Source organism: Tursiops truncatus, chromosome 12 (genome assembly GCF_011762595.2).
Source record: "Tursiops truncatus isolate mTurTru1 chromosome 12, mTurTru1.mat.Y, whole genome shotgun sequence".
NCBI classification, from domain to species: Eukaryota; Metazoa; Chordata; class Mammalia; order Artiodactyla; family Delphinidae; genus Tursiops; species Tursiops truncatus.
Window position 1 is genome coordinate 71783778 of NC_047045.1, and position 20036 is coordinate 71803813.

A 20036-nucleotide genomic window follows, 5' to 3' on the forward strand; every position below is an offset into this window, starting at 1 on the left:
CAAACCCCATATACAGTATGAAGAACCTGCCATTTCTTTGTCATTTCAAGGATTCTTATTTTGGATCTTTAATTATGAATTTTGAAAGAACTTTGATTTTCTTAAGTCATAATGCCATCTCAGTTTGAGAGAGAAAATATATGCATATCTTCACACCGCGAATGCAGGAAAGAGCTAGCGAAAAGTGAAAATTCAGTGTTGACATAAATTCTGCAGAAAGGACCACAAAAAAGATGAGTTTTAATTTAAGTGAAATTTTCTTGGTGCCTCAGTTCTGAACAATGTGGTCATGACAAAAAGAAATGGGTCACATCAAAGAATGGGGTGGGAAATGAATATTAGCTCAGAGCTGAAATAGCAGTCATCCTTAAGGATGGCCATCACAAGGTGCCATGATTAATTAAGGTATCTGCCAGTCATATGGGCTTGCATCATTGCTTCGAAAAGGGCAGAAAGCCTGGGTATTTACATAGGGATCATACACTCATATTCAGAGTGCTGTCACCGCTTCTCCTGGCAGCCTGTGACTTGTTGGCAAAATGTCTTCAATTATGGGCAAGCTGCCTAGTCTCATATCATCACAAACCAATTTGTTAGGATGTGTGTATTTGGAAAGCTTTGGAAACAGAAATATTTAACTTATTTTAAAAGGGGGGGGAAATCCTTGTGTACGTATATTCAGAAACACCCAATCTTATGAAATTTCACTCATATATTTAATAAAAATGTTTATGCCTTTCACAAGGGAAACAAACTAGAGAAGAAATATCTGTGTTAATGTTGATGATAATAGCTCTTTGGGTGTTTACAGAGAGATTGCTGAGAGACTAGAATATTTCTGCCTGACCTCCACATTTAAACTAATCAACAATACCATGGTCTTTCTTAAATAAGTCCACATTGCCTAGACTTTTTTTTTTTTAATCATCATTTCCGGGGCTTCCCTGGTGGCGCAGTGGTTGGGAGTCCGCCTGCCGATGCAGGGGACACGGGTTCGTGCCCCGGTCCGGGAAGATCCCACATGCCGCGGCGCGGCTGGGCCCGTGAGCCATGGCCGCTGAGCCTGAGCGTCCGGAGCCTGTGCTCCGCTAACGGGAGAGAGGCCACAGCAGTGAGAGGCCCACGTACCGCAAAAAAACAAAAACAAAAACAAAATCATCATTTCCTCCATACTCTGTGAGAATAATGGGGGTTAAAGTATTAGCTATTATAATTTATATTGCAATAATATAAAGATGTAAATGATATAAAGATAAACATAAAGATACAGAGTATGGAAAAGCACCTATGGCAGCAAAAATAAAATAAAGGCCAATTAGTAAAAGAAAAGCCGAAATGAAGAAATACATTAGCATTCTTCCATTTTTCTTGCTTCTCATCTTTCTCTTTCCAATAGGCTGCAAGAAAAATGGTTATGGGAACTAACAAACAATTATTAGTACATAAATTATGTATTCCGTTGCTCCTTGTCTATGGTTTTACGTTATTTTAGGCTTTGAAGAAAATAGCTGCTGTTCTACAATGTTGATTGTAACGTGAATGCCAGCAAAACGAATGTTATTTTCCCATTAGATTTAGTTATGGAGTTTGAGTATTTATTTGTGTGTCCACTTGTTTACTTCTTGTCTTCCCCTCTAGATTGTAAGCTTCTAAAGGGCAAGGCTTATGTCTTTTTCATCACTGTATTCCCACTACCTGCAATAACTATTATAATTCTTGCTAAAAATATGTTTTTCAATGACTCTTGAAGACATGCTGCTCTGGAAAAGTATCATCCAGTATAATAAATCTAAAATCTTGTAAAATAAATAAATATAGACGGTTAAGAGATAGTCTACATTCATGTCGTAATGAATACACTAGCACAGCAACAGGGATGCACCTGCAGGCCACAGAATTTACCATGTGATTACTTTTTCTATTGCAGCTTTTTCAAGACTTGGTGGGACTTCTCCTCTTCTGAGTTTTCCCTTCTACAGTCTGACATAGTTTGCCCCTCCCAGCCTGCCAGAGTAAGGACTTATTTTGTTCCTTAAGCTCCTAGAAGGTAGCCCCTCTTCTCTGTTTCACCTTTGAGTTTCCAGGAACAGAGTTGAACTGTGAGGACTCATTTCCCTGAAGGATATTATACAACCTGGAAACTTTGCATGTTTGAAGCTTTGCATTTTGCAAAATGAATGAGGATCTGTTTCCACTTTTAAAGTTTAAACTTCTCTCTAGAGACTCTTACAATGGTAGGTACTTGCCATTACAGGATTTATAAAATGGAAGCAAAGAAATTAAGGTGAAACAAGCCATCATATGAGGCAATAGAAGGATGAGCAGCAAAGACCAGGGTGAAGTTGCTTTAAATTTCCCTCATTTATTCTTGAGAGAAATTATTATATGCTAATTAACAAATCTTTGTAGGAGTCTGAAACATCTAATTTGTTTTCAAGTATTTTAGATAAATATATGATGTGAATAATATTAACTGGTTTCAGACAATCATTTCAGTTCCCTGAATACAATTTGTTTTCTTACTCTGTGATGTGATTTTTGAAATAGATTTTAGAGGACTACTAAAAAAACATCGTTTACTTATCAAGATGATTTATACTTTTGTTACTTGTAAGGATCCCGTAACCTAGAAAAAGAGGTATGTGGGTTATTTTCCCCCATGCATCTTTATTTTTATTTTTTTTGCGGTACGCGGGCCTCTCACTGTTGTGGCCTCTCCCATTGCGGAGCACAGGCTCCGGATGCGCAGGCTCAGCGGCCATGGCTCACAGGCCCAGGCACTCCGCGGCATGTGGGATCTTCCCGGACCGGGGCACGAACCCGTGTACCCTGCATCGGCAGGCGGACTCTAAACCACTGCGCCACCAGGGAAGCCCCCCATGCATCTTTTTACGCACTTCAACTAATAAGGTGATTCATGGAGATATGGGCATGATTTTATCAGAGTTCTGGTGGTGACCATACCTCTTGTTTTATGCCTGTTGTCCTGGCATTAATATTAACAGTGCCCATTTCACTTTCAAAACTTTAGACAGTAACTTATGTGGTTAGTCAATCTATAAGGACTTTCAGAACAACCTCTTCATCCTTTAAACATTTCCCACTTTTCTCCACCTCTGCTTCTCAAACAACAAGCTTTCCTTTCTCACATATGCTACAGAGATAACTCTAGCATGGCCATTATACCATGAGGACATAAAGGATTGAGAGCTGGAGACAGATGACCTAGTTTGAGAGCCCGGCTTGACCATTTGCAGGCTGTGTGACCTTGGGCCAACTAGCCAGCCCCCCAAGCCCCAGTGTCCTCATTTGCACATGGGGTTGCAGTAGCACTTCATGGGGAGGCAGTTACAGGCCTAGACTCCGGTGCCCAGCTGCCTGAGTGTGAATCCCAGCTCTGCCACAACTTAAGGCTATGAGAGCGTTGAACAAGCTGACATATATACAAGTTCTTAAAATAAAGCCTGGCAAATGGAAAGTGCTGGGTAAATGTTGGCAATCGTTATTAGTGCTCTGAGAATTAAACATGGTATAAATGCAAGTGCCTAACACAGTCAGCACTCATTAAATGAGATCTAGTGGTATTACTGGATACTGACCTGGCATGTCTCTGGGTTTTCTCCCTCCTCGTCCCAGCAAAAATATTTTCATCATAGATATCCTAAATATGTGCGTTCATATGTGTGTATATGTGGACCCAGAATGAGGAACTCTGAGCAGATACGGCTTTGTATCCCCAAGCAGGCAGTTCAGTGCTGCTAAACTACAGTTAAAAAATCGAGTGAAATGCCAGCACATTTGGAGTAAGATGCAAATGTGAAATCCGCTTTGCTCTTAGAGGGTGTATAAAGGCTTTGCTAAATTAGAAATGCAGAGAAAGGAGGGTTTATTTGTCCTGTTTATTTGAAGTCAGAGCCAGAATTGTGATGCTTTAATAATGGTCCTAAATAGTTCTTTGGGTTTTTCCAGGAGAGAGAGATTGCATTTATCTTTTAAATGGCCCATAGCTATTTCCACGTAAGAACTGGGAGAAATTTTATTTCTTTAGCATTCTTCAAAGAAGGTGTAACTCCAGGGGAATACAAACTTCTTCAGTGAATGAAGTATCTCGTATCCCTCACGTACCTGGCATGAGACCCTGTACCCATCAGAAACTAGTGAGCGTTTGCTGAAGTGAAGGGGGTTGCACCCCACAGGAGGGTGTCAGCCACTGCTTGATTTCATTGTCTTTTTTTCGTTCCACTTCTTGTTTACCAGGAACAAAGTTCAGTAATAAGAAGTCTACTTGACCTCACTGAGTGACATTTGAATGCAAAGTTTTGAACGTTTCTTTGTGACCAGCTTACATTTTATAGCTTGCAATGAGGATCAGCGTTCTAGCAAAATTTAATTCAGTCATATATCTGGGTAATGGGTTGCTCCATTGAAATGGGGATATTTATTTGGTAGAAATAGGAGATTTTCACTAATTTGACTTACTGTGCTTAGAATAAGAATATAAGGATCACTGTGACATTTTTGGAAAATGACAAGCTGTGACAAGATAGAGCACCCACATTTACAGGTTCCGGAGCGTGAAACTCAGAATCCCTGAGCCACTGCTAAGAAGGGCTCCAGGGATATAGCCCCTGAGCAAGCAGCTCTTCTGTCTCCAAAGGTCTCCCCAGTTTCTCCCAGCCTCGGGGGAGGGCAACCATAGGGGAAAGCAGGTCAGATCAGTACTGGAAAACAGGAGAGTGTTGCTCTCTCTTCAGGCCCTGGAGTGCCTCACCTTCTGTATTCAAGGAGACGCCCAGCTATTTCCTAAACAAAGCCCTCCCTTGGCTGGTATGATTGTTCCACTCCCCCAGTGGCTTCGCTTAGCTCTTGTTTAAAAGGAGAATGTTTTCCTCTCACCACACAAATGAAGAGGCAGCTATAATAGGGTATAGTCAGTGCTAGGAAAGGGGTGAGCACAGGTTGCTGTGCAAACACAGGCGAGGCACCTATCAGGTGTTCAGGTAAGGCTCCTAGATGAAGAGGTGTGCAAGTTAAACTACCAGCACATCCAAAACCAGGACGTTGGTTCCTGATGATTTAAAGAATGAAGTCCAGATATTTAAAGTTCTATTCAATCCATTTTTCATCCACATTTCTTGACTTCTTTCTTACTCTGCCGCTTCTCAACCTTACACGCCCATCAACACTCTGGGTCCCATTGATATCTGCCTTCTGCTCTTCTCTGACTCATAAAGTCCTTGCCTCACTCAGGTCCAAGATCACTCATCTACATTCTTCTTACAATGAGTAGAGAAAACACAAGTTTTCTCTTTTGTTCTTTTCTCCAATAGAGTCCAAGCTCCTAGGAGACTGGGTCCGTGTGCTGATAATACCCAGCATGGTGGGTACTCAGTGATTTTGATGACTAAGAACTTCAGTTCATAGTCATGAACTAAAGCAGTGGGCAAGAGGTTTAACATTTCTGCACCTCAACCTGCTCATCTGCAAAACAGAGGTAAGAATGTCCATATTGCAGGGTTGCTTGAGGAGTGAGTGAGAGAACACATGTAAAATGCCCAGCCTGGTACCTGACATCGAGCAGGCCTTCATAGCTGGCTTTAACAGCTGTTCCCACTACTTGTTTTCTCATGCTGTATTCAGGATCTGAAACATCTATACAACATTGAGATCTTGAACCTCCTTCAAGCAGAGGTAGAATTAGGCTCTTGCAGTCAGATGAGACCTTTAATATCATGTGGTCTGGAGAGCTGATTCTTTAAAAATTATGAAGTCCCATTCTGGGATACTACAGAGGTAATTAAGGCTGTGTAGAGGGAAAAGAACTTGTGGTAGCGGGGAGTGACTTCACTAGATCACATCAGAACTTAGTGGCCAGGACTGAATTCCAGCACACATGCGTTTGCCCATTCTTTCACTCATTTTATTGAATATTGAGAGCCTATTCTGTATCATGCTGGAAAATATCTGAATTTGTAATGGCAAACGAAACAGACTTGGTTCCCTGTCTTAACAGTGCTTACAGTCTAGTTGAGAGGCAGACTATGTACAAATAAATATTCAAATAAATACATGATCAGTGCGTTGAAGCAAAAGGACAGGAGACTAAGGAGGAGGAGTGGGGGACCTACTTTATTTTTTTATTATTATTACGTTTTTACATATATATTTTTTATTTTTCAGATTATTTCCCATTACAGTTTATTACAAGATATTGAATATAGTTCCACGTGCTATACAGTAGGTCCTTGTTGTTTATCTATTTTACTTTATTTTTTAGTCCTAATCTTATTTTATTTTTTTATTATTATTTTTAAATTTTTATTTGTTTTTTTATACAGCAGGTTCTTATTAGTCATCCATTTTATCCACATCAGTGTATACATGTCAATCTCAATCTCCCAATTCACCCCACCACCCCCACCCCCCACCCCCTGCCACTTTCCCCCCTTGGTGTCAATACGTTTGTTCTCTACATCTGTGTCTCTATTTCTGCCCTGCAAACCGGTTCATCTGTACCATTTCTCTAGGTTCCACATATATGTGTTAATATATGATATTCGTTTTTCTCTTTCTGACTTACTTCACTCTGTATGACACTCTCTAGATCCATCCACGTCTCAACAAATGACGCAATTTCGTTCCTTTTTATGGCTGAGTAATAGTTCATTGTATATATGTACCACATCTTCTTTATCCATTAGTCTGTCGATGGGCATTTAGGTTGCTTCCATGACCTGGCTATTGTAAACAGTGCTGCAATGAACATTGGGGTGCATGTGTCTTTTTGATTTATGGTTTTCTCTGGGTACATGCCCAGTAGTGGGATTGCTGGATCATACGGTAATTCTATTTTTAGTTTTTTAAGGAACCTCCATACTGTTCTCCATAGTGACTGTATCAATTTACATTCCCACCAACAAAGAGGGTTCCCTTTTCTCCACACCCTCTCTCGCATTTGTTGTTTGTAGATTTTCTGATGATGCCCATTCTAACTGGTGTGAGGTGATACCTTATTGTAATTTTGATTTGCATTTCTCTAATAATTAGTGATAATTATAGAGCTTCTCATGTGCTTCTTAGCCATCTGTATGTCTTCTTTGGAGAAATGTCTATTTAGATCTTCTGCCCATTTTTGGATTGGGTTGTTTGTCTCCTTAATACTGAACTGCATGAGCTGTTTATATATTTTGGAAATTAATCCTTTGTCAGTTGCTTCGTTTGCAAATATTTTCTCCCATTCTGAAGGTTGTCTTTTCGTCTTGTTTATGGTTTCCTTTGCTGTGCAAAAGCTTTTAAGTTTCATTAGGTCCCATTTGTTTATTTGTGTTTTTATTTCCATTACTCTAGGAGGTGGATCAAAAGAGATCTTGCTGTGATTTATGTCAAAGAATGTTCTTCCTATGTTTTCCTCTAAGAGTTTTATAGTGTCCAGTCTTACATTTAGGTCTCTAATCCATTTTGAGTTTGTTTTTGTGTACGGTGTTAGGGAGTGCTCTAATTTCATTCTTTTACATGTAGCTGTCCAGTTTTCCCAGCACCACTTATTGAAGAGGCTGTCTTTTCTCCATTGTATATCCTTGCCTCCTTTGTCATAGATTAGTTGACCATAGGTGTGTGGGTTCATCTCTGGGCTTTCTATCCTGTTCCATTGATCTATATTTCTGTTTTTGTGCCAGTACCATATTGTCTTGATTACTGTAGCTTTGTAGTATAGTCTGAAGTGAGGGAGTCTGATTCCTCCATCTCCGATTTTTTCCCTCAAGACTGCTTTGCCTATTCGCAGTCTTTTGTGTTTCCATACAATTGTGAAATTTTTGGTTCTAGTTCTGTGAAAAATGCCATTGGTAGTTTGATAGGGATTGCATTGAATCTGTAGATTGCTTTGGGTAGTATAGCCATTTTCACAATATTAATTCTTCCAATCCAATACTATGGTATATCTCTCCATCTGTTTGTATTATCTTTAATTTCTTTCATCAGTGTCTTACAGTTTTCTGCCTACAGGTCTTTTGTCTCCCTAGGTAGGTTTATTCCTAGGTATTTTATTCTTCGTGTTGTAATGGTAAATGAGAATGTTTCCTTAATTTCTCTTTCAGATTTTTCATCATTAGTATATAGGAATACAAGAGATTTCTGTGTGTTAATTTTGTATTCTGCAACTTTACCAAATTCATTGATTAGCTCTAGCAGTTTTCTGGTGGCATCTTTAGGATTCTCTATGTATAGTATCATGTCATCTGCAAACAGTGACAGTTTTACTTCTTCTTTTCCAATTTGTATTCCTTTTATTTCTTTTTCTTCTCTCATTGCCGTGGCTAGGACTTCCAAAACTATGCTGAATAATAGTGGTGAGAGTGGACATCCTTGTCTTGTTCCTGATCTTAGAAGAAATGCTTTCAGGTTTCCACCATTGAGAATGATGTTTGCTGTGGGTTTGACATATATGGCTTTTATTATGTTGAGGTAGATTCCCTCTATGTCCACTTTCTGGAGAGTTTTTATCATAAATGGGTGTTGAATTTTGTCAAAAGCTTTTTCTGCCTCTATTGAGATGATCATATGGTTTTAATTCTTCAATTTGTTAATATGGTGTATCACATGGATTGATTTGCATATATTGGAAGAATCCTTACATCCCTGGGATAAATCCCACTTGATCATGGTGTATGACCTTTTAATGTGTTGTTGGATTCTGTTTGCTAGTATTTTGTTGAGGATTTTTGCATCTATATTCATCAGTGATATTGGTCTGTAATTTTCTTTTTTTGTAGTATCTTTGTCTGGTTTTGGTATCAGGGTGATAGTGGCCTCATAGAATGAGTTTGTGAGTGTTCCTTCCTCCGCAATTTCTTGGAAGAGTTTGAGAAGGATGGGTGTCAGCTCTTCTCTAAATATTTGATAGAACTCACCTGTGAAGCCATCTGGTCCTGGACTTTTGTTTGGTGGAAGATTTTTAATGACAGTTTCAATTTCATTACTTGTGATTGGTCTGTTCATATTTTCTGTTTCTTCCTGGTTCAGTCTTGGAAGGTTATACCTTTCTAAGAATTTGTCCATTTCTTCCAGGTTGTCCATTTTATTGGCATAGAGTTGCTTGTAGTAGTCTCTTAGGATGCTTTGTATTTCTGCGGTGTCTGTTGTAACTTCTCCTTTTCGATTTCTAATTTTATTGAATTGAGTCCTCTCCCTCTTTTTCTTGATGAGTCTGACTAATGGTTTATCAATTTTGTTTATCTTCTCAAAGAACCAGCTTTTAGTTTTATTCATCTTTGCTATTGTTTTCTTTGTTTCTATTTCATTTTTTTCTGCTCTGATCTTTATGATTTCTTTCCTTCTGCTAACTTTGGGTTTTGTTTGTTCTTCTTTCTCTAGTTCCTTTAGGTGTAAGATTAGATTGTTTATTTGAGGTGTTTCTTGTTTCTTGAGGTAGGCTTGTGTAGCTATACACTTCCCTCTTAGAACTGCTTTTGCTGCATCCCATAGGTTTTGGATCGTCGTGTTCATCGTCATTTGTCTCTAGGTATTTTCTGATTTCCTCTTCGATTTCTTCAGTGATCTCTTGGTTATTTAGTAACGTATTGTTTGGCCTCCATGTGTTTGTGTTTTTTACATTTTTTTTCCCTGTAATTCATTTCTAATCTCATAGTGTTGTGGTCAGAAAAGATGCTTGATATGATTTCAATTTTCTCAGATTTACTGAGGATTGATTTGTGACCCAAGATGTGATCTATCCTGGAGAATATTCCATGCACACTTGAGAGGAAAGTGTAATCTGCTCTTTTTGGATGGAATGTCCTATAAATATCAATTAAATCTATCTGGTCTATTGTGTCATTTAAATCTTCTGTTTCCTTATTTATTTTCATATTGGATGATCTGTCCATTGGTGAAAGTGAGGTGTTAAAGTCCCCTACTATGAATGTGTTACTGTCGATTTCCCCTTTTATGGCTGTTAGTATTTGCCTTATGTATTGAGGTGCTCCTATGTTGGGTGCATATGTATTTACAATTATTATATCTTCTTCTTGGATTGATCCCTTGATCATTATGTAGTGTCGTTCCTTGTCTCTTGTAACATTCTTTAAAGTCTATTTTATCTGATATGAGTATTGCTACTCTAGCTTTCTTTTGATTTCCATTTGCACGGAATAACTTTTTCCATCTCCTCACTTTCAGACTCTGTGTGTCCCTAGGTCTGATGTGGGTTTCTTGTAGACAGCATATATATGGGTCTTGTTTTTGTATCCATTCAAGCCTGTGCCTTTTGGTTGGAGCATTTAATCCATTCAAGTTTAAGGTAATTATTGATATGTATGTTCTTATGACCATTTTCTTAATTGTTTTGGGTTTGTTTCTGTAGGTCTTTTTCTTCTCTTGTGTTTCCCACTTAGAGAAGTTCCTTTAGCGTTTGTTGTAGAGCTGGTTTGGTGGTGCTGAATTCGCTTAGCTTTTGCTTGTCTGTAAAGCTTTTGATTTCTCCGTCAAATCTGAATGAGATCCTTGCCGGGTAGAGTAATCTTGGTTGTAGCTTCTTTGCTTTCATCACTTAAAGTATATCATGCCACTCCCTTCTGGCTTGTAGAGCTTATGCTGAGAAATCAGCTGTTAACCTCGTGGGAGTTCCCTTGTATATTATTTTTTGTTTTCCCCTGGTTGCTTTTAATAATTTTTCTTTGTCCTTAATTTTTGTCAATTTGATTACTATGTGTCTCGGCATGTTTCTCCTTGGGTTTATCCTGCCTGGGACTGTCTGCGCTTCCTAGACTTGGGTGGCTATTTCCTTTCCCATGTTAGGGAAGTTTTCATGTATAATCTTTTCAAATATTTTCTCTGGTCCTTTCTCTCTCTTCTCCTTCTGTGACCCCTATAATGCGGATGTTGTTGCATTTAATGTTGTCCCAGAGGTCTGTTAGGCTGTCTTCATTTCTTTTCATTCTTTTTTCTCTATTCTGTTCTACAGCAGTGAATTCCACCATTCTGTCTTCCAGGTCACTTCTCCGTTCTTCAGCCTCAGTTATTCTGCTATTGATTCCTTCTAGTGTATTTTTCCTTTCAGTTATTGTATTGTTCATCTCTGTTTTTTTGTTCTTTAATTCTTCTAGGTCTTTGTTAAACATTTCTTGCATCTTCTTGATCTTTGCCTCCATTCTTTTTCTGAGGTCCTGGGTCATCTTCACCATCATTATTCTGAATTCTTTTTCTGGAAGGTTGCCTGTCTCCACTTCATTTAGTTGTTTTTCTGAGGTTTTATCTTGTTGCTTCATCTGGTACGTAGCCCTCTGCCTTTTCATCTTGTCTATCTTTCTGTGAATGTGGTTTTAGTTCCACAGGCTGCAGGACTGTAGTTCTTCTTGCTTCTGCTGTGTGCCCTCTGGTGGATGAGGCTATCTAAGAAACCTGTGCAAGTTTCCTGATGGGAGGGACTAGTGATGGGTAGAGTTGGCTGTTGCTCTGGTGGGCAGAGCTCAGTAAAACTTCAATCTGCTTGACTGCTAATGGGTGGGGCTGGGTTCCCTTCCTGTTGGTTGTTTGGCCTGAGGCAACCCAACACTGGAGCCTACCTGGGCTCTTTGGTGGGGCTAATCACAGAGTCCGGGAGGGCTCACGCCAAGCAGCACTTCCCAGAACTTCTGCTGCCAGTGTCCTTGTCCTCACCATGAGCCAGGACCACCGCCCACCTCTGCAGGAGACCCTCCAACACTAGCAGGTAGTTCTGGTTCAGTCTTCCCTGGGGTCACTGCTCCTTCCTGTGGGTCCTGATGCACACACTACTTTTTGTGTGCCCTCCAAGAGTGGAGTCTCTGTTTCCCCCAGTCCTGTCAAAGTCCTGCAATCAAATCCCGCTAGCCTTCAAAGTCTGATTCTCTAGGTATTCCTCCTCCCATTGCCGGACCCCCAGGTTCAGAAGCCTGACGTGGGACTCAGAACCTTTGCTCCAGTGAGTGGACTTCTGTGGTATAAGTGTTCTCCAGTGTGTGACTCACCCACCCAGCAGTTATGGGGTTTGGTTTTATTGTGATTGAACCCCTCCTGCCGTCTCATTATGGCTTCTCCTTTGTCTTTGGATGTGGGGTATCTTTTTTGGTGAGTTCCAGTGTCTTCCTGTCGATGACTGTTCAGCAGTTAGTTGTGATTCTGGTGTTCTTGCAAGAGGGAGTGAGAGCAACTAAGCCCGTGCACCACGACTACTGAGCCTGCTCTCTAGAGCCGTTGAGCCACAACTACTGAGCCTGCGCTCTAGAGCCCATGAGCCTCAGCTACTGAAGCCCGTGCGCCTAGAGCCCGTGCTCCGCAACGAGAGAAGCCACTGCAATGAGAAGCCCGTGCACCACAACAAAGAGTAGTCCTGGCTCGCCGCAACTAGAGAAAGCCTGCACGCAGCAACAAAGACCCAACTCAGCCAAAAATAAATAAATACATTTATTAAAAAAAAAAAATCATCAACATCGGACTCCATTGTGCCTTTTCCCCCAAATCATTTGTTGTACGTAGTTTCCTGCTGCATGTCCTGAGGCTTAGAGAACATATCCATTGTAGGAGGTCTACTTAGTCTTTGTGTAAACTCGTCCCCATGAAAGTAAAATAAAAATCACCAGGAGCCAAAGAGGAAAGTGCAAACAAGAGCACTTCCATTTCCCAGCCTTAATTAATCCATTTGGTATTATCTGAGCACTTTGATCTTTTTTGTTCCCCTCTCTTGCTCATCTTTCTCTCATTTCTTTGCTTGTTAAGACTCAATCAGAGGTTATGTAAGAGCAGAAATAGGAGAATGCAGTAGTCTCTTTTCTTTTGATTAACAGCTCTTGTAAAAGGTTTTGGTGGCTGAGAAGATTGAAGGTAAAATAAGATTATAAGATTATAATGATGTTTACAGATAATGCCATCAACTTTAATTATTCCAAGTTCTGAGCATCAGAGATAATTGAGACTGAGTGTATTTTACAAGTTTTCATCTAATCCATTATGTTACAAGGGCAGGTATTGGTAAATAGCTGTTTACACTTTAAGGTATGTAATTAAACAGATTTCAGAGAGTTATTATGGCTGATTCTTTCCAATAGTGAAAGGAGAAAGATACTAGGCAGGAGTATGGAGCAGGGGGGAGTTCTGAGCTCATCCAAACTAGAGCCATATCATCAGAAAGAAAACTCTAAACACTCCTCACTAACAATCAGTTAATCAGAAATTGTCACCAACTGGCATGTCTCCGAATTCTGGCCATGTGAGGAAAATTGAGGTTCAACCTGGTGGTCTTCTGGTACTTCAAGAGCTCAAAGCATCTTCTGAAGAATTATAAAAAACTGAAGTACCTTTGGTGTTATTTTAAAATATTTGTGTATGCTTTCCTTAGAAGTTGGTGATGTGTGCACCTTGAAATGTGACTGTTCTATTACCGGAATATTTATTCAATTGAACATCCCTCCACCAGTCCCAACTGGAGAACAGAATTTAGTCTACTTGCCTGAAGCTACAGAAGAAAACCTTGGTAAAGCTATTAATTTAATTTTATGTGGTAGAATAATTTTCATAAACTGCCTTAGAACTTGCTCTACCTGTTAACACCACTGCATAATATGTCATTCTGAGACTGATCTAGCTCTGAGACTCACTGCTTCTTGAGCAGCCCCTTAAAAAGTCCCCACTATGTTTGAAATGCTTACACAGACTGTGAACTCTTTTTTTTTCATAGTAATGACAATAAGCATTACCATTTTAACACAGTGCAAAAAGCTTTATATGAAATAAATAACTTAATGCTCACATCAGCCTTATGAGGTAGAGCTATTATTTTTCCCATTTAATAGTTTGCAACTTAGAATAACATTCCCAGGAGTTAGTCAGTGGAGTCCAGCTCCTAACTCACGTCTTCAGCAGAGCCCTTATCCCCTTGCTCTTAGGCCTCCCTGAGAGTCAGTGTGCTGTGGGCTACGTGCCCCTCACTTCCTACCCCATCTCATAGTGTTTGCACTACTGTATTTAAAAAAAAATTTTATCGCCATATAGTTGATTTACAAGGTTGTGTTAGTTTCAGGTGTACGGCAAAGTGATTCATATATATATATATATATATATATATATATATATATATATACTTTTTTAGATTCTTTTACATTATAGGTTATTATAAGATATTGAATATAGTTCACTGTACTGTACAGTAGGTCCTTGTTGGTTATCTATGTTATATATAGTAGTATGTATATTTTAATCCCAAACTCCTAATTAATCCCTTTCCCACCTTTTCCCTTTGGTAACCATAGGTTTGTTTTCTATGTCTGTGAGTCTATTTCTGTTTTGTAATAAGTTCATTTGTATCCTTTTTTAAGATTCCACATATAAAAGATATCATATGATATTTGTCTTTCTCTCTCTTACTTCACTTAGTATAATAATCTCTAAGTCCATCCATGTTTCTGCAGATGGCATTATTTCATTCTTTTTTATGGCTGAGTAGTATTCCATCATATATATGTACCACATCTTCTTTATCCATTCATCTTTTGATGGACGTTTAATTGCTTCCATGTCTTGGCTATTATAAATCACTGGATCATATGGTAACTCTTATTTTTAGTTTTTTAAGGAACCTCCATACTGTTCTCCATAGTGGCTGCACCAATTTACATTCCCACCAACAGTGTAGGAGGTTTCCTCTTTCTCCACACCCTCTTCAGCATTTACCTAAATTTTAATTTGTAGGCAAATCATCTATACTCTTCATGCCTCTGTTTTCTTATCTGGAAAATAATGATAACAACTGTCCTTTATACAGCTCAGTGTTACTTTTTTATTATTATGACACAAATGAATGTGATATAGACTTATGCAGCTAGATTTCTCTGGCCAGGGGTATCGAAGGAAAATATATTTGGGATACATCCTGTTTACATGATGTGTTTAGCTGTAACGCGTTCTGTGTTTGCCAGGTTCCCAGTTAAGTAAGATACTCAAGGCCATGTGAAAGTAACTAAAATTTTTCTAGAAAACCAGATTATTTTAGTATTTCTTTTATCTTCATTACATTTTTCCTCCTAGCCAGGATTATGTATTTGTTTTTTTTTTTTTCTCTGTAGGTTTTTTTTTCTTAATGACTCCTCCTCTACTTTTTTTTTTTTAATTATTTATTTGTTTGCTTTTATTTTTGGCTGCATTGGGTCTTCGTTGCTGTGCACGGGCTTTCTCTAGTTGCAGCGAGAGGGGGCCACTCTTCGTCGCGGTACGCGGGCTTCTCATTGTCGTGGCTTCTCTTGTTTGCGGAGCATGGGCTCTAGGCGCGCAGGCCTCAGCAGTTGTGGCACGTGGGCTCACTAGTTGTGGCTCGCGGGCTCTTGAGCACAGGTTCAGAAGTTGTGGCACACGGACTTAGTTGCTCCACGGCATGTGGGATCTTCCCGGGCCAGGGCTTGAACCCGTGTCCCTCGCATTGGCAGGCAGATTCCCAACCACTGCGCCAGCAGGGAAGCCCTCCTCCTCTACTTTTGTCAAACAATGTCATAATGTAGATGGACTTTTTGGTTCATGACTGTGTCTTTATCTCAGTACATTCATTACTATAAACTTTCTTATAAAATATTCTCAAGTTGTTAAACTTAATATGATTTGAAAGAAATTGATTACAAAGTGTATCTCTGGTTGCCTATTTATTAAACTTACTAATGTTTAATTATGGCCATAATTGCTACTCTGGCAAAATTTTGGTTTGTGTGTATATGCAGGTGATAGTTGGAGACTAATATCCATTCTCTAAACACACATTTTCCAGAGAAACGGCATCATCTTTTGCTCTAAGAATGTCACTTGAAAAAATTCTATTTGAATAGTGAGTTATCAAACACTCTAGTGTATCTCTGTCCCCAATTATTAATAAGCTGCTACCCCAAAATTTGTTTTTTCCTCCTTACTTGACAAACATGACCATTTATTAATATTTGTACATTCCTGCTTTATCTGTTAGATAGGTGCTATGGAAGAAGGGTCTGCCTGCTTTTATTTCATCTTGAAAAATGTCATGTGAACGAATTATGCCAGCTGGTGGTGATCTTTCTTTAAATTTATTCAGAGCCTTATTTCTAGGAAATGGCATACTTTTTTGGTGCCACATGCTTCAAGTTTCAAACAGACACCATCTAAGGACGGTTCCCTTCCTGCCATAAGGGCTTATGGGGTTATGAGGGTGGGAGAAAGGGGGGAAGAGTGTTGACCCAGCTGAAAAATCACCCAGATTCTTGATGGTACTGAGCATCCTGGGATGCTGTTGTCCAGTTAGCCGTGAGTGTTTGAGAAGGATATTTATCATACAGATAGGTCTTCAGACAATCAGCAATTTCTCAACTGTAAGGTTGTTGATTTTTAGGATTAATTAGTAGGGTTATTAATCTAAACAATTAAATTCTCTCCTAAGAGTACAGCTGTCTGATTAATTAATCTGTTAATTAATCAGTGGTTTCTCCAGATGTCTGTTGAGATACTGTCCCTTGAGCACTGCTGGGATGTGCTTTCAGACCATGGGTTAATCCCTTTCACTTACTCAACTTTACAGTAAAAGGAGACTATTTATAACAGAGCTTGTTGTGGGTTTGCTATGAGCAAAAATCTATTTGTAATTATCTCAGGATATCCTTCTCACTCTCATATGTGACATACTTCTGTGTCATGAATTGATAACATTTGATAAAATCTTAATAGCTTTTCAGATGTATTTCCCCTTACTTTACTGGAAAGTGTATTTACAAAATTAAACATTCCTATTGAAAAGAGAAGAGTCATCACATTCTAAAACATGATTTATTTATTTCAGTAAAGCAAGGAAATTATACTGATATTTCTAGTCATCTAAATTTCATGACTTCTGCGAGAGCTACTGTTTTCTAAGGTTAAAATTTTTGTGGCAAACTGTACTTTCCTGAGTCTTGCTTTAAGCTCATGAGGGACTCCAGGTCCCAGGAATAGCCCTTCTGGGACAATACCTGGGAATCCCCAGGGAGTCATTGTCTAGTAGGTAAAGGAATGGCTTCCTCCTTCCTGCCTTTCTCCTCCAGGCGTGGCTGAACTGCTCTGTCCCTTTGTCATGCATCTACTGCAGAGATAGAACCACCCTTGTCCGCTGAAGGCCACCCAGCACCTCAGCTCTGCTTGGCCAGTCCTGCTGTGTAGCTGTCTCCTTCCTGGAGTTACATTACTTTGGCTCAATTATGCCAGGCTGTCCAGCGCAGCCTCACTGACCCACTGATGCAGTGGAGTCCATGAGGTGACAAAGCTGCAGGGTATTCTTTTTAAAAGTGGGAAAGAATGGTTCTCCCCTCTGTTTTTGTGGGACAGTATAATATAGCAAAAAACAACATCAGTTTTAGAATCAGAAAGACCTGGATTTGAACATATATTAAACAGAGGGTAATGATGATGATACTGACTTTACAGGGTAGCTCTGAGCTATTGAAAGGCTGAATGTAATCCAGGCTCCTCTTTGGAAACCCAGCCCTTGGAAGAACGTTCTGTACATCGGATGCATTCATTCATTCATTCCTCAGTCAGTACCTATGGTACTAAGTATGCATCCATTATGTGTCCAACATTGTGTTGATTTATGTCTTGAAGGTGTGTCCTAGGTGCATAAGGGTAGAGAAGAGGAGCAGAGGAAAGAAAAAGCCCTGGGCGGTAGTTGAGGCTGTGGACCCATCTGAAGTCACCAGCATGAATGTATGCAAATTAAAAAAAAAAAAGGCTGAGGATGGACCTGTGGAGAACAAGACATTTACAGGGAGAGCAGAAGAAGAGGGTCAGTAATGAACAGTAAGGAGGTGTGATGGCTGGAGTGGGAGGAGAAAAACGGGGGGTGAGAGCCACAGTGGGTGGTGTCACAGAAGACAAAGGAAGAGTTCCAAGGCGCAAGTGGGCATCTGGACAAATTCTAAGTGTCTCTTGGATTGGGCAAGTCCAAGATATTGGTGACCTTATGCAGTCCTGACAAAGAATGCCAAACTGTCATAGTTTTAGAAGTGAATAGGAAGGTAGAAATATAGATTTCTCCAAAGAAGCATGGCTGGGCTTCCCTGGTGGCGCCGTGGTTGAGAGTCCGCCTGCCGATGCAGGGGACACGGGTTCGTGCCCCGGTCCGCGAAGATCCCACATGCCGCGGAGCGGCTGCGCCCGTGAGCCATGGCCGCTGAGCCTGCGCGTCCGGAGCCTGTGCTCCGCGACGGGAGAGGTCACAACAGTGAGAGGCCCGCGTACCGCAAAAGAAAAAAAAAAAAAAAAAGCATGGCTTTGTAGGAAAGAAGGCAATAAAAGAGGCAAGAAGAGTTAAGACGGGTTTGTTTTTCGAGATGAAGGAGACTGAGCATGTTGTGATATGTTCCAGACAGTTTTGCTTGCCCAAAAAATGCAAAATTTGCAATGAAATAAGGTTTCTACAATGATAAAAATGGAACTTGATATATCACCTCCATTTTAATGATTAAAGTAAGATATAAATTCTAATCTAATATAGCTATAGCATTTGTCAGAGTTGGAGGGGAAATGCATTATTTTAAATCTTTTATTCTCTTTTTGGAGATTAAACCCGATATTTTGACTAGTGAAATACTTTGGGGGAAAAAGAACCAATCCAAACAGTTTTTCGTGAACATCTTGGATGCCTCAGCATTCAACTCAGATGTTTCCTTCCTGAGTTAGAATTAGAAGCAATGAGAACCAGACCCATTGTCAGGTCATATTTCAGTCAGTTCCTTGTCATAAGAGATTTGTGAAAAGAGCACATCTTTGCCTGACTACTTGGTAAAACTAAAGATCCCTCCACATCAAACTGATCCTGGGCTCTTTCTTTCAGTCATTACATGTTATTGGATGAGCCTGACCTGTGAGGCAGCAACAGCTGCTAAACTCAAAGTTTTGCTGGGGGGCTTCCCTGGTGGCGTTGAGAGTCCGCCTGCCGATGCAAGGGACACGGGTTCGTGCCCCGGTCCGGGAAGATCCCACATGCCATGGAGCAGCTGGGCCCATGAGCCATGGCCTCTGAGCCTGCGCGTCCGGAGCCTGTGCTCCGCAACGGGAGAGGCCACAACAGTGAGAGGGCCCGCGTACCGCAAAAAAAAAAAAAAAATTTTTGCTGGGGCTCAGGGAGAGCCTTAGAGCAGGAGCTCAGGGTTCTCCCCTTCCTTCTCCCCTGCCTGTCTTCCCCTGGAGTCTTTTATGTTTAGGAGGGAGAGTCACTCCTAGTAGCAGAGAGGGGAAGGAAAGTGACAAGCAGCTATGGACGCTCTTGGCAGTGTGGTCAGAGCTGCTACATATTCAGCCTCTGGGTCCTTGAGAAACTCCCTTAAAGTGGGAAGAGCTTGGGGGAAGGGCCCCTCCTGGATGCTCCGTGTAGCAGGGAATGGTAGTGATTTTTGCAGTGGTTCTCCCTGGTCCCTGCTCTTCCAGACAACTCTGCTTCAGGGAGTTTATGGAGGAGTCATCCTGTTTCTGCAGAAGAACTAACCGAGTGTCTGCAGATTGAGATGCCAAACTCTTCTTTCCTTACCTTTCTTCTTTTCTTTTCCTTCGTTTTCTTTTCTTTTCCCTCCCTCCCTCCCTTCCTTCCTTCCTTGGATTCAGACAAATTCTCTATCCCTTGATAGGTAAAAGAGGTAACTAAACAGGACTGAGAAATGACTAGCTCCCCTCCATCTGTTCCCTTTTGGGGAGTTTCATTTGCAATTTTTCCTCCTCACTTCTCCTCCCACCCCCCCATCCCAATCTAGCTCAAAGTGCCCCCTACCCTCTCGGGTTTATCTTTCTCTCTCTTTAATTTCAAAATTAGGTGAATAAACGCATCTATTCTTGGAGTACATTCCTTTCCCTCACTTTCTCTCTCCTCATTTAGAATCCTATGTTTTGACAGAATTTATCATGGGTTGTCACCCTTGATGATTAAAAAAGGCACTAATGAGATGAAGCTTGTCAAGACTTGATCACAGGGTCTCTATGTTCTGTCAGATGGTAATAGGACACCTTCAAGAGACTTGGAGAAAGTGGGAAGTGTGAGAAAAAATTATGGA